Genomic DNA, 9,269 nt, shown 5'->3' on the forward strand with positions numbered 1-9,269 from the left:
TAAATGCTAAAGTCATTTAGTTTAATGATCCGTGGAACCACAGATTCCGACTAAGAAACTTGTAGTTGTTTTTATAAACATATTGATATATACTTAACTTGGTCAGAATAAATGAACTACATTTATTATCCCACAACCTTCTTCCAATTTTCATCACAATTACTTTTCTGTCATAAAAGCCTACATTACAACATTTTATTGAGACATTTATTTCGTATACGTATGCAACTTAATTAATCTTGTAAATGAAATCCATATTTGAATAATAATAATAATAATAATAATAATAATAATAATAATAATAATAATAATAATAATAATAATAATAATAATAATAAAGTTTCCTCTAAAATTAGGTATTTATATGTTTAATAATATTTATTAGTAATAACAAATGCCTCTTTATTTTTTTTAAAAAATTTAAAATACAATTATTATATGAAGGTTGTACAATATGCTTCAAAGTTTGTAAATGTATTCATGTTGTGTTTTGTAAAAGATTTTACAAATTGTTTTAAAGTTTGTACATATGGTTATGAGGATGTTTTATCATAAGATTGTACATAATGCTTCAAATATTGTATATATAGTCATGGAGGTGTTTTACCATAAAGTTGTACATAATGCTTCAAATTTTCTACATATGACCATAAGGGTGTTTTATTATAAAGTTGTATATAATGTTTCATATATTAGACAATGAACATTAAAGTTATTTATTAAATATTAAATATAATTATTATTTTAATGACATTATCATGAGAAGCTTAGAAATTTTTTCTTTATTTTTGAATTTTTTTTAATTAAATATAATTATTAAATATAATTATTTATTTATGACATTACTATTTTAGAAATTTATATGATACTATTGATATATTGATATAGAAGATTAATATTAATATTAATATTAATATTAATAATAAATATTAAAGAGTATTTGATTATAAAATGTGATATTGAATTGATGCTCTAGAGTAATCTAGGCCTAGGAGGGGGGTAGCGTTAGAATTTCCGTTAGAAAAATTCAAACAAAGGCAAGTAGGCAACTATGGTTATCTTGATGTCAACTTGCCACTGCATAACGTGAATAAAGGCAAGTAGGCAACTATGCTTTGTTGTAGTCACCTCAAGATTTATTCAAACAATTATATTGATGTCAACTTGCCACTGCACAACGTTAGAGTTTTAGTAAATCCACCTCTCTACGGCATGTACCATCTATCAACTTCAACTTATTATCTCCATTAAACAATTTACAAAATTTCTCATTTATCTTATAGACTTTTTTTCTCCGTTGATCTCTGTATTATACTCCATATTGCTAACAATGTTCCTCGTTTTTTTACCTTTAGAATCTTTTGTTTATCGAAAATTTGTAATCAGCATCCCTCACTCTAAATTCCGTTAACCCTTAACACGTGCCTTGCATGTGAGGGTAAAATCGTCTTTTTATCTAAAATCAAGGGATCATCGGCAAAAAAACAATTTATAAATATAAAATAATAGAAAATAAAAATAAAAATAAAAATCAATTTTATATTTTATGAATTCAAAAGTAATACTATGTAGCAAAAGTCATGAAGCTGTATGAGCTCTACAGTTCATGGCTAAGTATCCAAAACAGCCTTTATTCCATTAGCATAATTGGCACTCAAGAAAGCTAAAACAACAATCAAAACTAACTTTATTACCTGCAAAATTACATCAAAGAAAAGTTCAAGATTCAAGAACCACCATTAGAAAACTACTACTATATTTATATCAAATTCTTCAAGTATTTCAAATTCTTCAACAAAACCTAAAAAGAAGAAGGAAACTGCTTTATGAACAGGGAATTGTTCAAAAGAAAATAAAACATTTAAGAACCATTTGAAGAAGATATACAACAAAAGAAATGGCAAATTGGGTTCCTATTTTCCCTTAGAACCAAGAATTGAAACAACAAGTTGTAGACAAAAAAAAAAAAAAAACCCAAACAAATCTTTGTCTTCTTCAACAACATTATAATCATCATCATCTTCAGTATACCCAAATATTTGTTCTGTGTTCTTCTATCACACTATTGTGATTATTATAATAACGTGATCTCACTTCCCCGTTATCTTTATCTTCACCACCACCGCCAACGCCACCACCGACGGAGCTATCACTACCGCTACCGGCTACCACCACTGCTCCGATTAGAAGATGATGCCGCCTCTGATGAAGATGATGTTCCTGATGATGATTATTCTTCCTTTTTATGATTATTATTATTATTATTATCTGTTTCTTCATTCTCTAATTCTAAATTACCAAATAAGTCCACTGTCCACCTCTTTCTCTGAGTAATCCATCCGAAAAATAAAAATTGAAACTTTATTCAGATTTTGTGTGCGCTGTTGTGTGTGTAACTGTGTGTGGTTTATTCGATCTTTCTTTGGGGTTTGATGAAAAGGGGGAATGAAAGAATACAAGAAGGGTATGAGAATTTTAGACTTCTACAAGTCATGTGAGTTCACTGGATTTGGACGAGATTTGCTGGAGAAAAAAAAAAGACGATTTTATCCTCACATGCGATGCATATGTAAATGACGGAGGGACAGAAGTTTGACGGAGGGATGCTAATTGCAAATTTTTTGAAAATAAAGGATCTTAAAGACAAAAAAAATAAAACCTGTTAGAAATATGAAGAATAATAAAAGTATCAATGGAGTAAAAAAAAATTAAATTGTAATAACCAACTTAAAGAAATCAAAACCCAAATTCCAACTACCTCATTCAAATCCTACTGATTCATCTTTATTAACACTCTGTTCATAAGCTTAGTTGTAACTAAAAACTAAATTGGTTTGTGTGAGTTTCTTTGCATTGGTATATCAGCCGCCAAACCTTTTTGGGTATCATACAATACGAATTCATAAAAGAAAATTAGGGAAAGATCTAATAATTTAACCTGTAAATTAGATGAAATCTTTACTGCTTCTTGAATTCATTATTTTCAAATTTCAAATCGTTACAAAGGAAAGAAACAAAGGGAAGATCTAATAGTTTAACCTGTAAATTGTTGATAATATTACATCGTTACAAAGGAAAGAAAAAAATAGGTTTTGCAATCGTCGTAATCGGTTGTCAAGAACTAGTATATATGGGTTTTGGGGGTTATATACTAAACCCATTGATGTGCACAAAACGGACAGTTTATTTTATGCGGTGTCGTTAGGTCGCTAAACGTCTATTAAGTGATCAACAGAGATGAGTGGTTTTAAATTTTTAATTGCGGGGCCTAAATCTACTACTCCTTCCTATGGGTGAGCAAGGGAACTATGACCTAGGGTCGTTCGTTTAAGAAGTCAACAGAATCGAACCTTTCGTTATAGTGTAAACCTAGTATTATTCTAAGGAATATTTGAAATATGTTTTGGTTTTTGAAATCCTGAATAATAAGTATATAGATATATAAATGAATAAAGCGGTAAAGGATAAAATTTGTATTTCGGATAAGGCTAAAGCTAGTGCATGCTATTGCTTTCGTTAGTACGATGCTGGATATGTGTAATGTCGGCTCATTGGGTACATTCTGACCAGTTACCTGCTATAATATCCTAAACCACACTGTCAAAGACATGTCACTGGGTAATACCGATAAGCTTGAAGATTCTGAATAGACAGCAACACCACATACCCCCGACGCCAGAGCAACACGACTACGTGAATACAAGGCATATCGTAACCGAGAGACGTGATGTGTTCTGATGCTTTCGTTAATGATTGGTAAAAGATCACTTAGGTTCTTATTTAAAAGAAAGTAAACCATGATGAACACCATGGCCAGATTTACAAGTGTAAACTCCATGAACATGTTCGGTTATCCTAACGGTCGAATCCTTTTGAGTTAAACAAACAGTTCATGAATTAACTAAAGAATCCCTCAAGCGAAGTGCAATGCCTGAGACCGCGTTATGGTGTAAATTTACATTATCCATACTAAAACCGTTTCCATGGACATACATAGCAGAGACATAGAGTATTACAACCGGTGTGCCTCCTCATATACATGCAATGTTTAAATGCTACTGACTACAGTGGCATAGCATGAGGCCAACCGTGTACTCCAAGAGTCAATTAGAGTTTCCATTTACAAAAGATCACCTACCAGGATCCATAGTGTCGGTTGATGTACTACAACAGGTGTGCCTCCTTCAAGTGCACTATGTATCCGGTAAAATTTTCTTACCAAGGGGTGAAAACAGATAGTGTACTCTGAATCGGGGATCGTGACTTCCCAATAACAGAGCCTATAACCACGTCCTATTAGTTGAAAAAGCGATTAAGTTTAGTCATAATCGAAGAGCATCGTAACAACTTCAGATTACACATTCATTATTTCAACATCGTAACTAACTACGACCTACACTAAAAGATAACTACTCGCTAATCGTGGCAACAATATCATCTATCAATAGAATAATGAAAGACATTATAGAAGATAGTATAAAAAGATAAGAGTACCGTAGATTAATCGAGCTCTGAAAGTAAAAAAGTGGCAACTTTGAACGCACCTCCAATCGTTTACAGACTCCGTTTAACGCCTACTCTAGGTAATTATCGTTAATCCAGAATTATTATATAACAACCCTAAGTTTTCCATCATTTGAAATTGTTAAAAATAATTAAAATCGAATGATATATTTATAAAATTGTTAGATCAGTTAGTAGAACTTTTTTAATTAAAAATATGAATCTTTGAATTATTTTTCATATTTATTGATCGAATTATGTAACAAATATGTATTTATGGTAATAAAATCATTATAAAAATAAATAACAGTATAAAAATCATATATAAAATATTTATAAGCTTATAATAATTAGTTAGATTTATTAAAATCTAAAATATAATTTTTACATTCGATTTGATATTTTATTTGTATTTAAAAGTGTTTTGTGATTAAACCGAAACAAAAACAAGGAAAATTACTAAATAATTAGTTAAATAAAGTAAAAGTATTTTTATAAAATTTTGTACAGAATATAATACTGATATAAACTTAAAAGAATTTAACCTATAATTATTTGGTATTTATTAGTATTTAAAACGAATTTATATACATATTATATATATTTGGCACATATATAATAATACAGATATATTAATTTTTTTTCAGTAACAAACTTAGCATTATGGATAATGATTGATTAATAATTTATTAAATTTAATTAAATAGAATTTATGTATTATTGCAATTGGAATAATGTAGATAATGATGATATAAAATTACAAAATTTAATATATATATATATATATATATATATATATATATATATATATATATATATATATATATATATATATATATATATATATATATATATACACTTAATATCTATCTATAACTATAATAATAATATTTATTATTATCATAACATTAGTTAGTAATATTATTTATATTATTTATAAGATAACAATTATGAATATTATCCTAATCTAATTCATATTAAGATAAATCTTATCCAATTAGATTATTTGAATTCAAATATATATATAAGGGTATATATACACTAATTAACTAATATTAATATACAAACTATATTAATAACCTAATTGGTTAATAAGTATTATAATACTTATAACTATATATATAATACAACGTAACTTATACTGTGTATATATTATACATATTACTTTTAAACGTGTGGTATTTATATACACAGGCAACAAGTGAAAGCTATAATAATATAGATAACATATGACTTATACAAAATTCACCGCTACTTACGGTCATAAGTGGATGATGTCTAGATTTCCATAAATGGGAATAAGGTTTTGGATAAAACGAAAGGTTCTTGACTTATAGTCCAACTGAAAGTTCCTGACCCCAGGTTACATCTGGTCATCCCTTGACTTACTTGATAGCATCGAGGTTTGGTTATATAACATCTAAACATGATTATGGTGGACAAGCAAACATGTTTAATAACTCATAAGTTTACTTATGAACTTTTATTTGTCGGTTGGACAAACTAATGACCAAACCTATATCTCTAGGTTGAGATCTCAGTCATCTATTTGCTCTTATTTCATTTGTGGAATAAAATTCATCGTGCTTTTAAGGTGAACTTCATAGCCCCACTTTTTACTATTTCATAACTGTTTTATGACCTTTGGGGTGAGACACATACTTACTTTTAAACGCTTTGCACTTTAGACACAAGTACTCAAACTACTATGCTGCCATGCTTTGATTAATGCTAAAACCCTACAATAATATCGTCAATTGCTGGAATTTTAGCAAGCTTAATTATTGTGAGTAGGCCTATTGAGAGTAACGTCTCTGTCCATTTGACCGTTGGTCTTTGGATACATAATAATGATTCAACGACACGAATAAACAAAGTGTCATGGGGTATAAATTTGTTTAGTCTCGATATTATATCCTTCATCATAACGTTTTAAATTGATATTTCTATATCAATTTTAATTTTCATTTCGATATGTTTATATCAATTCTCAAATTGATATTTCTATATCAATTACTCAACTAAATCTTGTGGTCTAAAAACAAAGTTTGGTTATTATTTATAAACCTATGAACTTCACTCAACCTTTGTGTTGACCTTTTTAAGCATGCATTGTCTCAGGTACTTATATATTATGCTTCCGCTGTAGAACTTTGTTGTTACTCAGAAGTCAATCCATGCACTGGGACCAAAGTTAACATCCGCGTCAATGGCTATTTTGACTGGGTGTTATAGTTGGTATCAGATCGGTGGTTGTAGGGAACTAGGCAGTCTTAATGTGGTCAACCCTGATTTATAGGGTGCATTAGAGTTTAGTCTACAGCCCAACCTATAGCTTTAGAGTATTATTACTTGCATCAAATAATCATATCCATACATCTCTTTTATATTCATATTCCGGGAGGAACTCCCATTGTGATTCAAGGTATTCTTTGACTTATGTGAGAAATATTCATAAGACCACCTTGGTTAAACCGAGGGATGTCACTCCTGACTTCTATCATCTATCATGGTTATGTGCATAACGTATGTATTACGTGAAATGTCATCCATAAGTTTTGAAATTTCCGCAATTCCTATATCAGTTACTACTTATACCTACATGTATATAACCTCCTTGTTATATTACATACCTTTATGCCCTTGTACCTTTGTGTATTTGTTTGCAAACCAGAAAATGTCATTATTGACCCATAAAGATTATCGATAACTCAAAGACATTATTATGTCATCACTATTCATATTCATGACTCTTACGATTTTTGTTTTCTCGTGCTATCCTTAGTGCGTTGGTTAAGGAAATGTTTTGTTTAGGAACTTTGTAAACAACATTTAAGTTTTAAGTCCTTCCAAAGTTTTCTAATAGATAACATTCCGTAGTTTGATCACATATCCTGACCTTATGGAGTGAGGTTGGAATGGAAATATGAATTAGTGAAATATAATGACGCCCGATCAACGTGATTACATTACGGTAATTCATATAGAAATTCCAATATCATGACATGAGGAATAGAAAGTGAATCAAAGAAAATTCTTATGATACTCATTCAAAAATCCCAATTTTATTAGATAAAGGGTGAAAAATAATCATCTTCTTATTCGTAGATATACGACGAACTTGTTTTAACCAAATATATTTCTCATACTTATGAGTAGATTGACAATCTCTCCTACACCGTAAGGGTTGTGAACCGAGGAACATGAAATGTTACATTCATATCTCTTTATTCTTGATAGTTAAATCATCACTTGTTGTATCCTGGTTCACTCTATTAATACGCTCCTAGCGTAGATTTTCATATGATCTTTATAAACCCATTTCATTTGAACTTTCAAATGTTGAACTTATAAACACCACATTCATTATTACGTTCTCTATGCCGAGATGGTAAATATCTCACAGGCATAATCTCTTGAAGAATAGAACCTTCCTACGGGTATCTTTTAATTTCCATGATCAAGAAAAACTTTTGCGCTCGTGCATTCATTAATAGTAGATTACTTGGCACCATGCGAGTAATGATGTCGTACCCAAATAAAAAACGATCACTGTCAATATAAAATCTAAGGTGAGGTACACCATCTGAAGTTCCTCCATTTGCTTGCGGGCTGTGGCGGACTAAATTCATCCTAATCACATCAACTACTATCGCAATTACAATTCCATCACAATCTAACGTATCCTCCCCTCGGTCCAATAAAGGCTGTAGTTTAAATATGTTCGATCACAACATTAGAATCATGAGATCCTCCACACTCTCAATATGATCAAGGGTAACATTAATATGATTATCATTATGTTACTTAAGGTCAAAACATCGTGTAATTAGTTGTACCTAAACAATAAGTCGCGATCTTAGAATCATTAACCACTTCCTGAAAATCTTACGAAACTTCATTTCACCTCGGTGTTTAAAATCATGACTTGCACTAACTAACCACTATTCACTTTATAAAAGTGTAGTGATTACATTTAGTAACGGATATATCGCTCGCAACATCTCAGTCCCGTTAGATTGCATTGCCTAACCTCACATTGAGATTGGCAATTCCTCATTAACAACAATGTGTGTTGAATATCATATTCTTCTCACACAAACTTCCATATAGATAAAAGTTGCAATCGTCAATTTCACGTCATAACCTCACCATCCAAACGCTCATTTTAGTGAGTGAACCTTATGTTTCTTGGTACATAAGATCTGCGAGGTTTACTCGTCACAATAGACCTATCCACGCATGTTAGTGGCGTATGACATCATGTTTTTACATTGTAATTAATTGAAAGCTAAATTGTATTCAAGTATTTGATCAGTGATATTTTTTATCAACTTTGAATTAGATACATTTACAATGGAAACTAGCCTATTTATGATACAAATGCTGTAACAACTACTTCCTAATTTGGAATGGAGCTTTGTTACTTTTCAAGGAATCTACTTTTTGACTAAAAGAAGAAATAGCCGTTAGTCAACTCTTGGTCAACTATGGTCAACACTGGTCAACTCTGTTATAGGAAATGATGAGCTAATTCTAGTTCTGATCCTTTTATTTCAACATACATCACCCTTACCCATTGGGGAATTCATACCATCCTGGCAATAATCACAACTTTATTAAGAATGCGATAAATTGAATTTTCAAATCATCACAAACGCCACTACTTTAGCATGTCCTCATACTTGTTAAAGCGGACATCGGATTATTCATATCCAAGTGATCTTGAAATCTTTAAGACCGTCAGAATCAAGCGATTCATGACA

This window comes from Rutidosis leptorrhynchoides, chromosome 10 (genome assembly GCF_046630445.1).
Source record: "Rutidosis leptorrhynchoides isolate AG116_Rl617_1_P2 chromosome 10, CSIRO_AGI_Rlap_v1, whole genome shotgun sequence".
Lineage (NCBI taxonomy): Eukaryota > Viridiplantae > Streptophyta > Magnoliopsida > Asterales > Asteraceae > Rutidosis > Rutidosis leptorrhynchoides.